The sequence below is a fragment of the Canis aureus genome, chromosome 24, assembly GCF_053574225.1.
Source record: "Canis aureus isolate CA01 chromosome 24, VMU_Caureus_v.1.0, whole genome shotgun sequence".
Lineage (NCBI taxonomy): Eukaryota > Metazoa > Chordata > Mammalia > Carnivora > Canidae > Canis > Canis aureus.
Window position 1 is genome coordinate 17,173,132 of NC_135634.1, and position 22,313 is coordinate 17,195,444.

A 22,313-nucleotide genomic window follows, 5' to 3' on the forward strand; every position below is an offset into this window, starting at 1 on the left:
CCAATGCGGAACTTGATCCCAGGACCCCAGGATCACACCCTGAGCCGAAGGCTGGTGCTCAACCACTGAGCCACCAAAGTTCTCCAATTCATAAAATTTTGTGAACATTCCAAATGGCACAGAACTGAGTAGACAACTATCTATACATACCTGAAATGAGTTTTTATATTTTAATATTTTTGACTATAGTGAATATAATTTTTGTCAAGTTGCATAAAATGTTTCACACCACAGGATTCATTGAGACATACATGTGAAATGCATAACTGCCTCAGAAACATTCCTCCTTACATGAAACATTTGCTTCTCAAAAGAGTTAATGAATACAGAAGCTAAAGGCTATACAATGTGGCTTTTATCAAAATGTCTTTCCTCTAAAATGCTGACTAGGTTATGAAATTTTAACAAAATATCAGGTTGTTTGTACACAGTGAGACTCTATATTATGTCAAATATTCAAAAATCACCTCTCATCTGCCAGCAAAACCTGTCTGACATTATTCTTTTACTTTTTCTATGCTTATTACTGTTACTATTTTCAGATTATAATCACCACATTTATTGTGGATCTAAGCAAGTTTTTAAGATCTAAATATATATCCAAATTGGTCGGGAAGAAAAAAAAACTAAATTTAGGAGTAAATTACAATTTATAGAAATTTTATAGAAAACACTCATGATTTTGATATATTAAAATATACAATAAACTTTATAATTAAAATCAGAATGGCCTTGGAAGCAAATTGTTCTTACTAAACAAAACACAAAATTGGATTCTTGCTCAATTAGCATTTTTAGGTCTCATTATAAAACCAAAGAGTTTGGGATCCCTGGGTGGTGCAGCGGTTTAGCGCCTGCCTTTGGCCCAGGGCACGATCCTGGAGACCCGGGATCGAATCCCATGGCGGGCTCCCGGTGCATGGAGCCTGCTTCTCCCTCTGCCTGTGTCTCTGCCACTCTCTCTCTCTCTCTCTCTCTCTCTCTCTCTGTGTGACTATCATAAATAAAAATAAAAAAAAGATTTAAAAAAAAAAAAACAAAGAGTTTGACTCAGTGATCTATAAATTCCCCTCTCTGATGAGACTTTTAAAATTCATTTTCTATTAGGCCTAGATCAGGAACTGCTAATAAAATTTAAAAATAAAGCAGTTTACATTGTGGAGAGCTATTAGCATTACATAGTAGAAATATATGTTTTGTTAATATTTCCCTTACTAAAAATTTAGGAAAAACTGAATATCCATTTTTGGTAGTCATTTCCAAAGAATTGGAAGTTCCAAGAAGTAGGTGTGTTTTACTAAAGACAATTATAATTTCATTTGTATGATATTACCTCCTCCTCTCAAGAAGCTTGCTGAGTTGGACATGTGCCCCAGGAAAGAAAAGCATTGCTTTGGAAAAGAAAAGCCTCATACTAAGTCATTACTTGTACTTTCCCAAGCTTCTAAGATACCTTGGTTGAGCTGTTCTAAAAGATATTTCATAATGGCATACAGCTCATACTATAAATTTATCCCAAACTGATTACTCATGGATATGAGGTTGTTTCCCACAATAATAATAATTTTAAATTTTCCTTTCTTTTTACAATGTGTAATGTCTTAAATAATGATCTTTTCTTCTGGAATTAATATAACTAATTATAAAAACAAACACACCGCTCACAATAGCCCTCAAAAACACCATATTTCTCTACTGTCCCCAGGAGGTTCCAGAATGCAGAGGAATGGCTTATCCACATTGGCTGTTTTAAAATTCTGATATATTTTCCAGATGCCCACTTATTATTCTATGGTTCATAGCGACAAAGTAGGAAAATTAGCGAATGAGTCATTTCTACCAAGACTTTACACAGTGATTTTGGCTAAGTTGTCTAAATATTGCTTTGAATTCTTCTTTATCAAGAGAAGAACAGAAGCAGCAAAGGAGGAGTTACATCACAAAAAAAAAAAAAGAAAAAAAAGAAAAAAGAAAAAGCTTCCTGAATAAGAAGCTTCAGGAATTGGTCTTTCCATCAAAAACCTTTTGAGCTAGCAAGAACAATCTGGAACAACTGTGGAATGCTGTAGTCTAGACAAACACTTGTAATATCCAGGGGAGTGTTTGAGGTAGAAAGAAGCTGAAAATTTTCATTGTTGTGTGTGTGTGTGTGTGTGTGTGTGTGTGTCTGGGGGTGTATGTTTGTGTTTCACTTGGTGACAACATCCCCCATCCTCAAGCCCTATGGGAGGCAGGAATGCTACCCATGATCCTTGTGTGGTTAGCCAGTGCCAGTTTGGGCAATAAGCACTTTGTATTCCAAAAATAGAGATTAGCCATTCTGACCATTGCTTTTGATGGCTTGATATATCAAGCCATGCAGACTGAAGTGTATTCTCCAATCATACTGGTCAGAGAAAATTTAAAAACAGCATTTTTAAGATTTTCATTCTTATTGGACCTAGACACTTAGGGAAATCTCTGTGAGGTCATTGACTAACTGCGGTGATAACACAACAGACACTCAAGTGACCACATATGACAAAGAATATAGTTTTTGTAATAACAGGTTGGAAAAGTCACTAAAAAAAGAGACATCTCCAGCTTTCATCAAATAACGACAGCAACGTCTACAGAGGAGATAAATCTGATTTCTAGAGTAACCACATCATAATATTCAGACTTCTGCATCTTAACAAAACAATTACAAAGCATACAGAGAAGCAGAAAAGTATGGCCCATTCATAGGAAAAAAGAGAAATTTACAAAATCATCACAAACATTAGACTTACTAGACAATGGCATGAAATCAACTGTCTTAGATATGCTCAAAGAACTGAAAGAAACTACGAACAAAGAATAAATTAAGTCAGGATAACAATATATAAATGAGTCAGTAAAAGACAAGAGATTTGTACAATCTGAAGACAAACATGAATGAATGAATCAGTAATATCAATACAAAGATAGGAATTATAAAAAAGAACAAAGTAAAAATTCTGTAGCTGAAAATAACAGCTAAAATATTTTTTAAATTACTAGAAGTGTTCAACAGCAGATTCAGACAGGCAGAAGAAAGAATGGGTGAACTTAAAGACAATTTGATTGAAAATGAAATTTCCCAATCTAAAGAGCAGAAAAAAAAAAAAAAAAAAAGACAACACTAGAAGGTTCCATGGCCTACTCTCAAACACATGCATGATGGAGGTCCCAGAAGGAAAAGAGAGACAGAAAGGCAAAATATTTGAAGAAATAATTTTAGAATATATAATATAGAAAAATACTTTCTAAATTCATTCTAGGAATGCAAAAGTGGATCATCTCAGCAGATACAAAAAAAAGCATTTGACAATATTCAATACATTCTCATGACAGAAACACTCACCACACTAGAAATAGAAAAGAACTCCTTCACATGATATTAGGACATTGAGGAAAAAGAATCAGCTAGCATCATACTGAATGGCAATAGACCTAAAATTTCTGCCCTAAGACAAGGATATCTGCTTTCACCATTGGTATTCATGATGGTACCAGAAGCTCTGGCCAGAGAAATGAGGCAAGAAAAAAATGAAAGACATCTAAATTGGAAAATATAAAGTAAAACTAATCCTATTCACAGATGACACAATCTTGTATACAGAAAATTCCAGAGTCCACACACACACACACACAAAAAAGGCTAAAGAAAAGAAACGAAGTTAGCAAAATTGCAGAATATAAGATAAACACACAAACAGATTTATGGCTGTATACACCAGAAATAAACAATCCAGAAAGCAAATTAATAAAACAATTCCATTAACAATAGCATCCTAAGAATAAATTTAACCAAGCAGATGAAAGACTTGTTTACCGAAAATCAGAACATAGTGCTGACAGAAGCTAAAGAAAACCTAAACACACTGAAAGACTTATGTTTATGGACTAGAAGATCTAATATTGTTAATATGGCAATAGTTATTGCTAAAATAGTTATAGTGTCCAAGGCAATCTATAGATTCAATGCAATCCCTATTAAAATTCCAATGGCCTTCTTTGCAGGAATGGAAAACCTGATTCTCAAATCCATATAGAATCACAAATGGCCACAAATAGCCAAAACAATTTTGAAAAGGAAAATAAAGTAATATAACTCATACTTTCCAATTTCAAAACTTACTATAAAGCTATAGTAATCAGAATAATGTGGTACTGTTATTAGAACAGACATATGGAGAATAAATAGACCTAAGAGTTCAGAAAAACGTGCAAATACCCATAGCCACTGATTTTCAACAATGGTGCCAAGATCACTTAATGGGTAAAGCACCCTTCAACAGATGGTGCTAGGACAATTGAATAACTACATTCAGACTGTGAAGTGAGACCTCTGTCATATAGAAAATACCAGATACAAAAATTAACTCAAACCATTTTGACTTAAATATAAGAGCTAAAACTATAAAACTCTTAGAAGAAAATGTAGGAGAATATCTTCATGACTTCACATTTGGCAACGAATTCTTAGTATGACTCCACAAGCATGAACAACAGAAAATAGAGAAACTGGACTTCATTAAATTAAGAATTCTGTGCTACAAATTATGTTATTAATAAAAATAAAAAGGAAATCTACAGAAAGGGGAAATATTGACAAACAAGATATCTGATGCAGGGCTAGTATACAGAATACATAAAGAACACATACAGCACAGCAACAAATAACATAATTTAAAATGGAGCAAAAGGAAGTTGTCTGGATTTCTTGGTTGGTTACGTGTCTGCCTTGGGATCAAGCCCTGCATCAGGCTCTTTGCTCAATGGGGAGCCGGATTTTCCCTCTCCTTCTTCCTGTGCTGCTCCCCCTGTTGTGCTCTTTTCTATGTCAAATACATAAATAAAATATTTTTAATGGAGCAAAGGAATTGAATAAACATATCTAAAACTGAATCTTTACAAATAACCAACAATCACACAAAAAGATATTCAGCATCATTTATTGTTAAGGAAACACAAATCAAAACCGCAATGAGATACCACTTTACATCCACTTGGTTGGTTTTATTTTTATTTTTAAAGATTTTATTTATGCATGTGAGAGAGAAAGAGTGCTAGAGAAAGCATGAGCAGGGGAGAAAGGCAGAGGGAAAGGGAGAAGCAGCCTCTTCGCTGAGCAGGGAGCTTGATGCAGGGCTCAATCCCAGGACCTCAGGATCATGACCTGAGCTGAAGGCAGATCTATATCTGCCCTAAGACAAGGATATCTGGCAGATGCTTAACCAACTGGGCCACAGGTGCCCCCCCACTAGGTTGACTTTAATGAAGAAAATGGAAAATCACAATTTTGGCAAAGATGTGGAGAAATAGGAACCCTCACACATTGCAGCTCACAATGTAAAATTGTGCAGCCACTGTGGAAAACATGTTAGTGATTATTCAAACATTTAAACATAAAATTAACATATGACCCAACAATTCCACTTTTAGGTATATACCCAAGGGAAATTAAACCTATGCCCATACTTAAAATTGTACACAAAAATAGCAGCATTATTCATAGTAGCCAAAAGTTTGAAACAACCCCAATATTCTTCAATGGATGAATGGATAAATAAATTGTGGTGAATACATACAATGGGATAATATTCAGCTATGAAAAGGAACAGACTACTGATACATATTACCCTTAGATGAACCTCAAACACATTATGCTAAGTAAAAAAAGTCAGACATTGGGATGCCTGCGTGGCTCAGCGGTGGAGTGTCTGCCTTTGGCTCAGGGTGTGATCCCGGAATACTGGGATCAAGTCCCACTTCCGGCTTCCTGCATGTTACCTGCTTCTCCTCTCTCTGCCTATGTCTCTGCCTCTCTCCCTCTCTCTCTCTCTGTCTCTCATGAATAAAAAAATCTTTAAAAAAATAAAAATAAAAAGCCAGATACAAAAGGCCTCACATTATATGATTCCCATTATATGTTATATTAATCAGGGTTCCCGAGAGAAATAGTTTCAATAGGAGATATACACAGAAAACAAGATTTATTATGAAAAAAAATGGCTCATGAGATTTTGGAGGCTGGCAAGATTTGCAGATGAATCAGGAAGCTGGACACTCAGGAGAGCCAAGTTTAATTTCAATCCAAAGTCTGTTAGGCTCCAGACCAAGAAGAGCTAATGTTTCAGTTCAAGTCCAAAAGGAGGAAAAATGTCAAGGTCCCAGTTCGAAGACCATCAGACAGGAAGAAGTCAGTTTTTGGTCTCTTTAGGCCTTCAACGAATCAGATGAGGCCAACCCACATTAGGAAGAGCAATCTGCTTTATACATTCTACTAATTTAAATGTTAACCTCATCCACTACCCTCACAGAAACACCTAAGATAATGCTTAAGTAAATAACTGGGTTCCTTGTGGCCCAGTGAAATTGACATATAAAATTATCTATCACACATGATATATCCAGACTAGGCAAATCCATAAGGACATAAACCAAAGGGTTGGGGGAAAGGAAGAGTTAAGTTATTGTTTAGTGTGCCCAGGGTGTATTAGAGAGAGCTGGTGGCTGCACATTGTAAATACACTAAGTGCCATTGAATTGTGCATTCAAATAATAATGAACCATACATTTTAAAATGATAAATTGAATTTTAACACAAAAGTAAGAAATAATTTTAAATAATAGAGTTGTGAATCTGACAGCAAGAACTTAGTGACCATCCTTAAGAGCTGCTAGAAATCCAACTAGGAATTGGAAATATCTAATATAAAATCTAATTAATTAATCTAATTATAAATATCTAATATAATATCTAATATAAAAATTTCTCAAAAAAAATCTCTCTTGAAGTAAACTTGCCCCTTCTTGAAATACTTGGGAGAAAAGCTGTATCCTTATCCTCAAAACACATATGCAGAAAGCATAAGTTAGAGAAGCTTTAAAGATCAGAAACTTAGCAACACGTAATTTATCTAATTGAACTACCTCATTAATGAAGGCCAGATGAAAGTAGTGAACAGTGACTCCTTAGCCACATGGAAAAATAATGTAACAATTGTGTGTGTATGTGTGTGTGTGTGTTTAAAATAAAGATTGTATATTCACTGTAATGTCAAAATAAGAATTGGAGAAATAGGTTAGTCCTACCTCTTGCCAATGCAAGCTTATTGCCTAGGCTGGGACTCTGAGTGTTTTGTCTAGGGCAGTTTCGAATGACTCAGATGAGAAGGGCCCCACGTCATTCTGTGGAAATTGAGGCTACTGCCCAGAACAGTAAGGAAACATGTCCTTACACCTTCAACTTTCACTTTATTTGGCTTGGATTTCTCCCAGCTATGCTATGCTATATAAAAAGGCTCTTTAACGCACACACACACACACACACACACATATACACACTCCTCAATCATCATTCTGGAGACTATTTCACCTGCCCTTAAGATGACCAAGATCTATTTATACATAAAATGCTAAAAGCTAACAGATTAGAGATCAATAGATGGAATGAGATTAAATAAAATCAGCCTTTATTCCCCGCCTTCTCCTGCAGAGCACTGTATCAGGAGGGGACTGCTGGTCTAGAATCTTCAGGTGCCATCCATTTGCCAAAGTATCTTTATCAACTCATTTTACAGACAGTCCTTCATTTATAATGGTTCAACTTACATTTTTTTTTTTTACTGTACAATGATGTGAAAGCAATATGCATTCAGTAGAAACCATACCTGGAATTTCAAATTTGGATCTTTTTCAAGGCTAGCAATAGCCAGTACGATGCTCTCTCATAAAACTGGGTGGTGGCAGCAGCTCCTAATCAGCCATGCGACCATAAGGGTCAACAACTGACACACTGACAACCATTCTGTCCCCAGATAGCCATTCTGTTTGTTGCTTCAGTACAGTATCCATACATTACATGAATTGTTCAACATTTTCTTATACAACAGGCTTTGTATTCCAATGATTTTTCCTAACAGTAGACAAATGTAACCTGAGCAAGCTTAAGGTAGACTCGGCTAATCCATGATGTTTGGTAGGTTAGGTGTATTATATGCACTTTTTGACTTACAATATCTTATGATGAGTTTATTGGGACAACACCCCATTGTAAGTGGACGAAGATCTGTATTTGAATCTTAGATCTCATGTATACAATAAGGAAAAGTACACCCTCTATGCTTCCAGTATTTTTAAAAAGATCAAATAAGATGGTGAATGTCATAATACTATGGATAAAAAAATTTATTACTGTATATATATCTATGTTTTTTTAAAAACTTTTTAATATTTTTTTGTTTCATTTTCTCATGTAATGACAACTTTGTGGAGTATTTCATAAAAGAGGTGTAAAAGCATGGAAAATACTGGAATCAAGACTTTTCAACTCTTTTCCTAAATTCTATTTCCAATTACGCAAAGTCATTCTTGTTTCTCATAGAAACATCTTCAAAGTGCTTCTTTGAACTCTGCTAAGATGCACATTTATCTAGTTTCAAGTTATGTTGTTACCATTGTTTAAAATCGGAGAAATCCATGTATGTAATTCTTCATCATACTGCTAAACATTTTACAGCTGTCTATTTTGATTGATACTAGTCTTCTCTCCCAATACAGCAATATTTCCAAATGTAAACACACAATAAAAGGAAATTATTAAAATGTGGGTTATGAATGACATTAATCACATTCCATCATGGATTGCCCAGGTTATATTCAACACCTTGAATGTGAAACACACCAATAACTATTATACCAAATGTCATAACTATAAACAAATAAATTGGCTCCCCCATTTTTCAAGTTTAAAGATACTTTAAAATTTAGCATTTGTCAATAAATTATCATATATAAGATTTAAAAAAAGTCTTTAAGAAGGATGCTTATCAGTAGCAGAATTCCTCTATCTCCTATTTTAAATGCCCTCCCTCAGTCTAGCATCTACTAACTCTTAGGCCAGGAAATGCACTTCATTTTGGTTCCCTCTTTTTAGTTCATCTATTCAAACTGAGAATGTATAACAAATGGTCTGTCAAAGTGTGTCCAGTTTTTGCTTTTGACCTTTCATTTTTCATGAATCAAGATCCTTTGGAAGTTGCATTTTATTGATCTTTCAGGAAAAAAAATTCTGAGTTAAATTATCCTATCTGGAACTTTTTGTTGTGCATTTTTTTAAAGATTTTATTTACTTATTTGAGAGAGAGAGAGCGAGCATGAGTGGGAAGCAGGGGCAGAGTGAGAAGGAGAAGCAGACCCCCTAGCTGACTGTAGAGCCCAGTTCGGGGCTCGATCCCAGGACCCAGGCTTCACGACCTGAGCCAAAGGCAGACATTTAACCAACTGAGCTGCTCAGGTGCCCCTTGTTGTGCATTTTTTATTCCATTAAATTCAGCTTTGATTTTTGATCATTCTCTCTTTCTAGTCTCTTTGGTTTTTTTTTCCCTTACTTCCTTTATTGTTAGTATTTATTCATTCCTTAATAACAAAATAATCTAAGCTATAAGATGTTTTGAGGTCAGCTGTGTCTGCCCTATCACATTTGGTATAAAGTTTTATTCTTATTGCTACCTAGATTTCCCTTTTTATTCTATTGAGCCAAAGATTTTATGGGAATGTTTTCTGAAATTCAAGGAGTGAGGTGTTTTTGGTAATTTCTCAAAAGACTTGTGGTCTGAAAATATCTATTTATTAAGTTTTTCTTCGTGGCTAAATAATGAACTCTTTTCTGTGTGAAAGTCATACCAAGAAACTGCAGCTTCTATTTGGAAGATGTAAGATTGTGTTCACATCTATTTTTTGTTTATTGATTATATTATTCAATGACTCCAAGCCTTGCTTATTGTTTGTCTGCTGGATCTGCCCATCTTTGAAAAACATATATCAAAATTTCCTTTCATAAATAAATAAATAAATAAATAAATATATATATATATATATATATATATATTTAAAATCCTGCATGGTTTTGGTTTTGTGTACTTAGATGCTATGTTTTTGACCATAGAGGTATGAAATTATTATGCTTTCCTTTTATGATTACTAAATATTCCTCTGTTCTCATCAATACTTAATCTGATGCAAAATCATTATTTGAATATACAATACTATTAATTATATATTCATATATTGCCTTTCCCATTTTCTACTTTTCAGGGTGTTTTGGTAGGTGTTTTGTTAGTTTTATTTTGATTTCTTTTTTAAAGATCTATTTATCTATTCATGAGAGACACAGAGATAGAGAGGCAGAGACACAGGCAGAGGGAGAAGCAGGCTCCATGCAGGGAGCCTGATGTGGGACTTGATCCTGGGACTCTGGGATCATGCCCTGAGCCAAAGGCAAACGCTCAACCACTGAGCCACCCAGGCATCCCTTTATTTTGTTTTCTATTGCCTTTTTAAATTATTCTATTCTCACCCTTATTTTCAAGTTTTCTGTATTCATTTAAGTGTGATTATTATAAAGAGTGGTAAGTGTGTATATATTATAACACAACAAACATCATCTTTAATGAGAGGATCCCGTTTATTTGCATATACAATACTGGCTAATATACTTGTATATGTATATATGTACATATATATACATATATACACACACATATAAATGTAAATGTTTCAAATTATGGTTACAGTTTTTAGAAGAAAATTTCCTTGGTTTTGTTAGTTTGATCATTGCTAATTCTTCTTTTTCCTTTAATTAATTTGTAAATCTTACCATAACTTTTTTATTCTGTTAATAGTTATCTGTCATAATTTTCTGTTTTTTTGAAAACAAGCTACCCAATATTTACCACACAAAGATGTAGTGTTTCATTCTTAAAGGCGGACAGTTTTCCCCACAAAAATTCTTTTTTTCCTCATTATTTCTGTCTCTTTATAATTATGTTCTGTTTTGAGATATTTTGTCCACTTGACCAGATTCTAGCTCTTAGAGTCTCAAGTGTAACCACCTCATCTGTAATTCCTCAGTTGTTTAGTTAGGAAATCATGTCTTCAGGTATAGTTAGTTAAGTAGTCTTTTTAATTTAATATTTTATCTTAAATATCTCTTCCATCACTTTTTTTCCCCTCTAGGCTTGGAATGTACTACTTCTGCCCAATCTTGCCCTCCCTGATATTCAGAGGGACTTCTGTGTGGACAGAAATGTGCTTCAGTGGAGGACAGAGGGTGGAGCAAAGGCCGTATCCTCACAGGGAATGAAAGGTAAAGGCCCCCTTTAAGTCACATATGTAAAAACAAAAAATCTGCCTGTCTTTGCTGAGGTCCCTCATCTGACTCAGGACAGTGAGGACCCATTCCCACCTGTGCAGCTCTCTCTTGGTCTCATGGAGAACAAGGGGACTCCATACAATCCAAGGAGCTGTGGTTGACACAAAGATCCTTGCAGTTCTCTGAGCCAAGGTCTTTCCAGGATCTGCTGCTTTCTGGCCCTCACCCCAGGCTCCTTGTTAGTTTTCTAGACATTTTCCCAGTGCAGAGAAAGGAAGACTTGCATTCATTTTCTCTACTGAGGCCAGGGTTTCCACTGTGTTCAGGTACTCATGGGCCTTGATACCCATTAGGAGAGGCACTAAATTAGGTTGTTAGTGCAGGTGATAGCTCTGCACTCAAAACAACAATCATTTTCTTGCTCTATTCGTTACCTTTATACTAAGTCAGGCTTTTGAATATCAATTTTAAATAATCTAGTGCCTTTAAACTAATTTCCCCAATTATAACCTCTGTCCTCTAATCCCACAATAGCCAACCTGGCTGCACATTGTAATCCTCTGGCAATTCCTCACACATATGGATTTCTGGGACCCACTCTGAGCTAGCAAATAAAAGCCTCCAGGAACTAGACAGTACTCTTGTTCAAGGGTGCTTCATACAGAGCTGGCTTAGCTCCTGAATTAAAATGTGAAGCTCCCTGGGCTGTAGAACAATACTCTAGAACATTTCAGAGAGTCCATATAACACCTTAGAGAGCCTAGCACAATGACGAAAACAAAACATGAACTTTGGTAGGTAGCAGAGGTAGGAATATAAATAAATACTTTACTTCTGGGTAGCATGAGTAGTAGAAGTAGTAGAAGTATTACAATAAAGAATTGTAATAATACAGTTCAAAAACTAAGTCATTAGAGGCAGGGTGAAGTTGGACCTGTGGGAGGGAGTGGTTGGCTCTACCTGGTACAGGTATATCAGGAAAGGCTTCCAAAGAAGATGACAGGGCAGGGCTAGGAGAAGGAAGGCAGCATTTTCTAAACAGACAGGACTTATATATCTGCACCAGCACAAAGCATCACCATGAGTGTTTAGATGTTAGAGGGGGGCTTTTTGTTTACAGAGACCATGATTTATAGTCACTATATTTTTTAAAACTAATATGCAAATTTGTAAAATTATAAATGCAAAGCCCCAATATTCCATAAGCTTTAAGTTCCATTTACAAACCTTTTTTTTAGGTTTATTTATTTTTTTTAATTTCTTTAACAATTTCTACACCCAATGTGGGGCTCAAACTCAAAAGCAAGAGTCGCATACTTTTCCAACTGAGCCAGCCCAGTGTCCTTCAACTTAGAAATCTTATAAGCAATTTATAACCAGTGCTTTAGAACTTAGTTCTATTCTTTCATGCATTTCAATATCAAGTCTAGAATCCATTGTTAAACCACACTCTTAAAATTTTCAACATAAGATACATTGCTCAAATGCTCTGAATATCAAATTCTCTGAAGTATTACATACACTTTGGATACCAGAAACATAGATTCTCTCAATGGTGGCAAATCGTCCTTACACTCAAGATAAATATATGAATTTCTAAAGGTAGTTTTACTTATTCAATTCTTAATTTACTTATTCAATTCCTTCTAGGAATTGGAAATCTACTCCCTATGAAGAGAAAAGTTTTGCATCTCTAACAGATGAGGAGTAAAATGGAGAACCTGGAGCCCCATATGCACCCAAAATGATTTTCCCAGGACCATAGAACTGCATGTTGAGCCCTCTTATAATGAAAACAGTAGATTGTTTCTAGACCTTTGCAAACAAATTTTTTGATTTCAGTCTCCAGCTCTATCCTGGTCACCACCAACTTCCTTCAACTAATCTCTTTTACTGCCTGAAGGAAGTTATATTCTTTTTATATGTTTACTGTCTGGCAAGACCACACCTTGACTGAGGTCGCAGTACTAAATCATGCTGATGACAAAAAAGACAAACACAGCTTCTGTTTCAGAGAGCTGGGCCAGGTAGGGGAATCGTATGCTAGACTTCAGGACCCTAAACCCCAGTCTCCCTGGGAGGAAAGATGCTTAAAACAACTAACTTAGAATAATGAGGCATATCTCAGGGTAATCGGTCTTATTATTCCATACCTACCAAAGTGGTGAAGTTAATGCCATACCCACTAATCCAACGTACATGAAAAATTGTATTATTGCAATATTTTGAATAATACTAGATTTAGAACTCATATAAGAGAATATGTAGTCCCAAAGGATGCCTAAAATAGGAAAATTATTTTTAAAAACTCTATAAGATTAGTTCTCAGGGTGCCTGGGTGGCTCAGTCAGTTAAGCTCAGGTCATGATTCCCAGGGTCCTGCGATTGAGCCCTACATTGGGATTTCTGCTTGGCGGGGAGCCTGCTTGTCCCTCTCCCTCTGCCTGCTTGTGCCCTCTGTCTGTCTCTCTGTCTCCCTCTTTCTCTCTCTCTCATTCTCCGTAAAATAAATAAATAAATCTTAATTTAAAAAAGATTAGTTTTCCCACTTATATATGCAATAAAAAGAATATACTTCCTTCCTTGAAATCTGAAATTTAATGGGTTTTCGCAATGTCAATGATGGGATGTTAGCTTTGCCCATGAAAGATCTATTTTTCCAGGAGATCTAAATGAACTCAGCATTCACTTCTCAAAAAAGGAATTGATGCAGCTGCAGGGCTGTAGATAAAGAAAGTAGTCAAATTTCTCTTTTTTAAAAGGTTCATGGAAAATACTAATTAGAAATATCTTCAGATCCTAGATTAGTCATTACATAAGACTGCAAAGATTTTCAAATTATTATTGTCATGCCACAAGTTAATAAGTACTAGAGAAATGAGGATGATGATGATATGTGTGTGCTTACAAAATAATTACTCAAGGGCTGAATGGTGGAGTAGCTAAATATGATTACGAACTTTTCCACTGAGGGAAACTTCTCCAACCTCATAGATAGGTAGGGTATTAACCACACCTGGCAATGCAATTGGATTTTAACAACTATAACTTAACTTTATGCTACATTGAAATACCAACACAAGACATTGGAGGGTTCTTCTATGGTTATGGACTTGTTGAGTTTTTTTTTTTTTTTCTTTTGTTCTATCTTATTTCCCCTACAGTCACTAAAGACTCCAGGAGGAGTTCTCCTTCTGAGTCAACTGACCTAATATCTTATTTGGGATTGAAACCCAAAGTCACGAGTTTTAACAATGAGGGGCCCTGTTGTAATAGTCAAAGTATCTGGAAAGGAATATCTTTAAAGTTGTAATAACAATTATGATATTGATAATTCAAAAAATAATTCCACTTGCCAGAGTTAAGGAATTCCTTGGTTACTGACCACCACCTAGGGAGGAAAAACTTGGAAACTAGAAATAAGTAGCAAGTGGAAAAATCCAGAAAATAAATAGAACCTCCAATGATCTGAGGGAAGTAATGAGAATGTACCTTTCCAATCCACCTGAAAAAGATTTTAATTCACCCAGTTTCCTGCTATCATACACTAGATAAAAGTGGTGCCAACCAGAACCTGGGCTCTCTAACTATTTTCATTGTGCACATTCTTATCCTTTCAAATAGGATAGCCTCCCCCGATTTCCTCACCTCACATAACCTGAAGCCAATATATTTCCTTTCTTATCTACTGGAAAAGAAACTGTATTTATTTAAAAAGAAAGAAGAGTTTTGTGACCTAGTGAAATCACCTCTTGGGGCCATTTTAAATTTAGCAAAGAGAAAAGTTACAGTGACATGTACCTTGCTGTATAAAACTGTGTCATAGCATGCATTCCAACTCATCCCTTTTTCTGAGTGCTTCATTGCAAATGCAGTACAATTATTTCAGTTGACTCTATGTTGAGTGCCACAAAACAGAGATTGGAAAGTCATAATGTTCTGGGAGCATTTATTGAGGTACTGTTAGCTCCATCACACTATATAATAAGTGCTAAGATGTTGTTTATAGTTTGAGATAGGGATTGTCTCTACATACAGAGTCCCAGTAATCCAGAGTGAGGCAAGATGGATGGATAAATATTAGCACTAACAAAGGCAGTCTATCTATATAAGTCCATTTCCATTTCTTGCCAAATCCTCATTTTTATACATATGTACATATAAACACACATTAGTAGGGAAACACATTTGCCACATGAGAGATAAGAATATTGGGACCAAAAGTGCTTAGTCAGGGAACGTTTCCAGGATATAAAGTGAGTTCTGGATGGTGTGCCACAGGACAAAAATGTTTGGCAGGATGGAAGATGTTCATGGCACCAGAGATGGTTTCTATCCAGCCAGCTGCCGCTATCTAGCAGATTATTTACTGTTGAAAGTTCAAATTCTTTTTACATCATTAGCCCCAAAGAGTTCATAGTATATAGCAAGTGCCCTGGACAAATGATGTGAGGGCTGACAGGTGGACAATTGGAAAGTAGTGTAATGAAATTATTTCAATCCTCTGAGTCTGTCAACATCTTTTAGAAACTGGTTGCTTATCAAAAATGTGCAAACATTAAAAATACGGGTTAAGACTAATAAGACTATCCTGTTCTAAGACTAATGGTAGTGGCCAAAGCTACATGAAAAGGTATAATGGCCACTGTTCATGACATGGACACAAAAAAATTGTACGGTCTCTGTAAATGTCCCTGACCTCACAGAGTCATTTGTCACCAACCCAGCCTCCATGGCTTTCATCCCTTCTTGGGCTTATTCACATTTTCATCTTGTTCACATTATTTCAGTTGACTCTGTTGAGTGCCACAAAACAGAGATTGGTTTGGTTTTGGTATAATGCCTTTTAGAAGATGACTAGTCATCCTGTAAAATATAAAATATCAGTTTCCCTAAATGTCCTGAAGCTTCTTCTTTCAAGCTTCTAGAGAATCTCTCACTTAGGGGACTTACGGCACACACTTACAGCCATGATGAGAGGCACACTGATTACCAGCACTGGCTTTGGATTTCAATGGGTTCAAATCTCACTCCTGTGCTAACAACTTGGGAACCTCTAAAAGCTTCAATAATCCATCTCACATGACTGTAAAAGAAATGATGTGCCCAGTGCTTGTTAGGGTGCTTAGCATATGTAGGTTCCAAGAAATGGTACCATCTGTTGTCATGGCTTATTATACAAACCTATTCTATCCTCTCTAAGTTGGGAGACCACACATCCTGGTTTACCCTCAACAGTCCTATTGTCCCAACATACTATTAGTAGTGCCCCCAAACTTACTCTCAAAAATATCCAGGTTTGTTTAGGGTTTTTTTTAAGATTTTATTTATTTATGAGAGACACACACAGAGAGGCAGAGAGACACAGGCAGAGGAAGAAGCAGGCCACATGCAGGGAGCCTGATGTGGGACTTGATCCTGGGACTCCAGGATCACACCTTGGGCCAAAGGCAGACACTCAGCCTCTAAGCCACCCAGGCTTCCCCTCTGAGTTTGAACAATATATTCACTCTAAACTTCCTAGGCTTAGGAGACTTTCTTCCACCGTGTTGTCCCTGTCTGTGTACAAGGTAAGTGTCCTAAGAGCAGAGTTTTTTGTTTTTTGTTTTTTTGTTTTGTTTTGTTTTGTTTTTGTTCTCTACTGGATGGATGCCCAATGCCTTGTATATGCTGTTACACTACCATTGTCATTTCATATCTTCAAAAAGTTTAAACTTCAGCAATCTTATATGGGCTCATGCAATAAATGAAAGAAAATATCCCTTGGTTGGGAACACACAGGACAATGAGCGATGGGAATAGATGATCACATGTGCAGAGTAAGAACAATGTTTTATTAAACATAAAAAGTAAAAAAACAAAACAAAACAAAAAAACCCATAAAAAGTTATTTTCTACTTGAACAGGTTAAATTTCCAACATACGTCTTGATCTTGTCCATTGGCTTTCTTGATCACTGAGCTTTCAGGATCAAGAAAGAAAAAAAATAGTTCCCAGATTTTCTTCCTATCATGATCATAACTAATTATCCAAAGGCATCATCATCTTAGGAGTCTAGTGTGATTAATTTTCAGTGACTCTCACCCGTGCTCCTAGCTTGCACCTTACTACCTGCCACAGAGATTTTCAATTGTGAAATTTAGAAGAATTGTAGAAAACATAAGGAAAGCCAGACTGGGGATGGGTAACAGTTGCAATGTTCAAAAAGAGAGATAGTCGGTACTACGAACTATAGAAGCTGATAAATTTGATGTTCAGCTTAGGAAATATTTTGAACAAATTAGTAAATAAATAATGCTCAATAATTTTAAAATAAAGAGATATTCATTGGGAGTCAGGAAGCATTCAAAATAACCATTTCCTAGAAATTCTCCTCACCTTTCTTCCTCTCCTTTTCTTGCTCCTCCTTCTCCTTTATTTTGAAAATTGCCTGGAACATAAAAGAGAATGCTATAGATAGCACAAATCTGTATTTAAGGGTCACTTGACAGAATGATACCAAAGATGCCTTACTATGTCATAAGAAGAATTATTGCTTGAGTTGTTTTTTTTTAAGATTTTATTTATTTGTTCATAAGAGAGAGAGACAGAGACATAGGCGGAGGGAGAGGCAGGCTCCCTATAGGGAGCCCGATGTGAGACTCCATCCCAGAAGCCCAGGATCACAACGTGGGCCAAAGGCAGATGCTCAACTCCTGAGCCACCTAGGTACCCCTATTGCCTGAGTTTTAATGTTTTTGTGTCATGATGGAATACCTGCTCCAGGATTATCAATTAATAAATTGATTTAACAGAGGGAGGTCTTTGAAGTCTTATGACCCTTGGTCTTGGTTCAGTCCCCTTCAACATTGTCACCCATGACTTGAATGAAAACATGAGTATAGGCTGATTGAATGTGTTTTTATTATTCCTTATTTTCTGAGGAAAATGTATTTAAAGCTATAAATCTCCTTCTAAGAACTGCACTACCTGTGTCACAGCTGTGCTATTTGTTCTATCCTGAAATTTCCCTTATAATTTCTTCCTCAAGTATTCAGATTTTCTCAAGTTGCCAACATATGAGACTTCTCAGCTATTTTTGTTATTGATTCCTTATTCTCCTACTTGTGTAATCAGAGTTTATATTATGTGTGATCATGTTTCTCTAAAAATTGTTGAGGTTTGAGAAGGTATGTTCTCTATTTGACGAAAGTAATTTATACCGATTATGCATTCAACTCCACCACCTGTTAATTTTTTCCAATTGATATATCCATTCCTAATTGTTGATTCATCTATTTCTCCCCATAGTTCCTTCAGTTGTTTATTTCCCCAAGGTAATTTTTTAATGCACACATATACATATTTATTATCCTTTTTTTTTTTTTTTTATGATAGGCACACAGTGAGAGAGAGAGAGGCAGAGACATAGGCAGAGGGAGAAGCAGGCTCCATGCACCGGGAGCCTGAAGTGGGATTCGATCCCGGATCTCCAGGATCGCGCCCTGGGCCAAAGACAGGCGCTAAACCACTGCGCCACCCAGGGATCCCTTATTATACTTTCTTAAAAATGATTGCTTTTTATTAATATATATTTCCTTTACTTTGTACTGATCTCATCATCTTTTTCTATCCCTCTAACTTTACTGTTTTTTGTATAAGTATTAAATTTTGTTTATCCAATCTGTACATTTTTACCTTTTGATTCCTAGCCATCTTCGTTCTTATTTCATTATTTGTCATATTTTGTTCATTTTCTCCTATCAGTTTCTTAGGCTTCTCCATAACTAAAGCTCCACCTTCCACCCCATTCCTTGATGAAGTGGTAACATAATAGCTCCAGTCCCCACTTGACTCTTCCACTCCTTCTACTCACCCAGCCATGTTGATATTGTTTCAAAAATCATTATAACTTTGGATTTTTAAAAAGATTTTATTTATTTATTCATGAGAGACACAGGCAGAGGGAGAAACAGGCTCCCTGTAGTGAGCCCGTTGTGGGAGTCGATCCCGGAACTCCAGGATCACCACCTGAGCCCAAGACAGATGCTCAACCATGAGTCACCCAGGTACCCGCCCCCTCCCTTTTTAAGATTGCGTTGGTTTTGGTTTTGGTTTTTGTTTTTGTTTTAATTTTAACAGTAATCTTAACTTTACTTCCCATCTAATAGTGCCTTCAGGGACCTACTTTTTTTTTTTTTTTAAGTGTTTCCTCAAGGAAGATTCTTAAAAAGGGTAGTTGGTAAAATTTCTGAAGCCTTGCTTATCTAAGACTGTGCATTTAAGTTGATAGTTTATTTAATATAGAACTCTAATTCGATGTTAAAGTTTTTTAACATTTTAAACACTTTAACGTTGCCTTTCTCACAGAACTTTGATATGAATCTGATCCTTGTTTCCTTTCTACTACAAGTGTTGCTTTTTATCTCTGGAAGTTTTTAAAAACTACTTATTGTCTTTGATAGTCTCACACTTCATTACAATGTATCTAAGTGTGCGTTTTTTCTTAGTTTACGGCGTTCTAACAGTATTTACAACTTGAGGTCTTCCAGACTTCTGTTACAGTAGGAAATAATCTGTTTCTATAATTTCATTTTTTTCTCACTTTCATGACCTCTATTATATTATGGCATTTTTATGTCTATTCTTCATTTTTTTTTAGCAATCCTTTTATGTTTTGCCTTTCTCTGTCCTGTCGTGATGCCTACTGAAAGGATTCCTTGACAAAATATCCCAGCCAATTAATTCATTTTTATGCCTTATTCACATTCTTCCATTTGATTCATCTACCATGTGCTTTATTTCAACCATTATATGTTTATACTCAGTGACTCTAAATGACTCATTTTCTAATTCTTTTTTTATTCTTGCTTCATGTTCCTCATATAATCTCTTATCTCTTTTAAGGTACTCATTATCCTTAGTTTCTGTTCTTGTTCTTTCTGATTTCTTAATTCTGCTTAATAACTAAGTTTGTTCTATTTGTTGTGTTTTTTTACAGAGATTTTAATCCTAAACTATTTCATTATTATCTCCTGTGAGCATGTATTTCCTGAGGGTGTTAGGCATCTCTTAAGGTAATGTGTACCTGGAGGAAGGAGATAAATTCCAGGCTCCAGCCGATGCACTTCTGATGACTTTGAGAAGGAAGGAATTCTCCAGGAAGGAGAGCCTCCTGTGTTTCAATCTAAATGTTCATGCTGACTCCACTCTATTTCAGCATCATCTCTTTAGCGTCCATAGTTGCCCAGCCCACAGGGAGTAGAGAGGTGAGGGTGGAGGAAATTGCATAGAATTATGAATTAGCCCGAGCCTGATAGCACTCCTGTACACTCTGACACCGGTCTTCTCCCCAGCTGTCCTTTCCATTTTACAGTGCTGATGGGTAGGCAGCTGTCTACCCAGAGAAATTTAAAATGTACCTGCTGAAACTATTTTGCCTCAGTGAAAACTACTTTGGGCTGATTTTATCTCTCTCATACCAGGGCTTCGTTTTTGTCAAGTTTCTATTGTTACTTGGCAGAACCATTGGGCTCCCTCTCACCTGTACCTACTGCATGCTGGACTAGACTCAAAGAAGTGAGTCAGCAGCCTGTGATAGTTTGCTCTTCTGTAGGAAACACATAATCAAACTTGCAAATTATGGATACAAATAACAAACAGAAAGGATATCAGAAACAGAATCCCAAATTATCTTAGCAGTATGGAGAAAGGAGTTAAATTGTACCAGATGGAATATAATAGAGATAAATCCTGACCAGCACTTAGCTTCAGCAAAAAAGAAATAGAAAAAAGGAAGGAAGGAAGGAAGGAAGGAAGGAAGGAAGGAAGGAAGGAAGGAAGGAAGGAAGGGAAGGAGGGAGGGAGGGAGGGAGGGAGGGAGGGAGGAAGGAAGGAAGGAAGGAAGGAAGGAAGGAAGGAAGGAAAGAAGGAAGGAAGGAAGGAAGGAAAGAAGGGAAGAGGGAGGGAGGAAAGAAAGAAAGAAGAAAGGAAGGATGTAGATGGGAATAAAACAAATTTTACAAATACAGGAGCATGGAGACAAGATTAATCATAAAAAAACTTAAGAGATTGAAATTACCAATAACTTTGACAAGGGTCAATATTTTCTAGTGGTCAAACAATCCTCAAAGTCTTAAGCAACATATTTTACAGTGACATCCATAGGTTGCTCTGACCTTATCAGTAGAGGTCATTCTGGAGAGTTGTATTCAGCTCTGAAAAAATAGGCTTTAAAAGGTATGCCAACAAGATGGAAAGTGAATAGTGGCCATTTTTTTTAAGGTTTCAAAACCAGATGACCTGTGAAGAAAGTTTTGAAAGAATAAGAATGATCAGTCCGAAGAAAAATTTTAGGGAACATATCATGGCCAAATCTGAAAGAGTCATTAGAAATTGAATGTGCCTTCGGTGGATTGAAAAAAGAAGGATAAATGAAGCTATTGAATATAGATTTTACTCAATCTAAGAAAGTATTTTTCTAGCCATTAAGTCACCTGGAAGCTATAACTTTTCTGTGTGTAATGGTAAGTTTTCTACTGCTATAGAGCAAAGAGGTTTTTTGTTTGTTTGTGTGTGTGTGTTTGTGTTTTAAAGAAACCTCAAAATGAGGTCAGAAAAAAAAAAACTAGGTAAAAGCACAGGTAGAGAGCTAAGCAAAAGATATTTAAGATTGCTTCTAACTCAAGAGTCTATTATGCTTGTGCCCCACAATTAATCGTCAATAATAGCTAATTTTGTTGAGTACTCACTCTGTGTTGGGAGCTACTTTCAAGACCTTACACTTATTAACTCATTTGATCTTTGTGATAGCCTGATTAGGCATGGTCTATTATTATTCCCTTTTACAGATGAGGAAACTATGATGAAGAAGGGTTCAGAGACTCACTCATGTTTGTGTGGCTGCTATAGGTTGCAGCCACATGTCTACCCAGGCAACCCACACCCTCCAGCTTCATAAGCACCTCATACTTTGTCTTGGTAATGTGCATTATGTATTGACTGCTCATGGTAGGCCCTCAATTAACTAATTCTTTTTATAACCCTCAACTCCATCCCTTCCTTGGGATAATTGTCAATTAATTCTTTTAAAGATTTTATTTATTTATGAGAGAGAGAGAGAGAGAGAGAGCACAAACAGGGAGAGTGGGAGAGGGGAAAGCAGGCTCCGCTA

At 36.1% G+C, this 22,313-nt stretch overlaps 1 long non-coding RNA gene across 4 annotated transcripts in view; it reads right to left on the reverse strand.

Moving 5' to 3' along the window:
• The window catches only part of LOC144295840 (uncharacterized), a 64,027-nt gene that overhangs the window by 14,064 nt on the left and 27,650 nt on the right, over window positions 1-22,313 (reverse strand). For 2 of the 4 annotated variants that reach the window (XR_013362940.1, XR_013362939.1), the window contains one exon: window positions 17,540-17,591. The exons of 1 other annotated variant lie outside the window; for it this stretch is intronic. This is a non-coding gene — a long non-coding RNA (uncharacterized LOC144295840). Of the gene's footprint in view, window positions 1-17,539; window positions 17,592-21,318; window positions 21,443-22,313 lie in introns of all 4 variants that reach the window. One more of the 4 variants, XR_013362938.1, reaches the window with a different exon arrangement.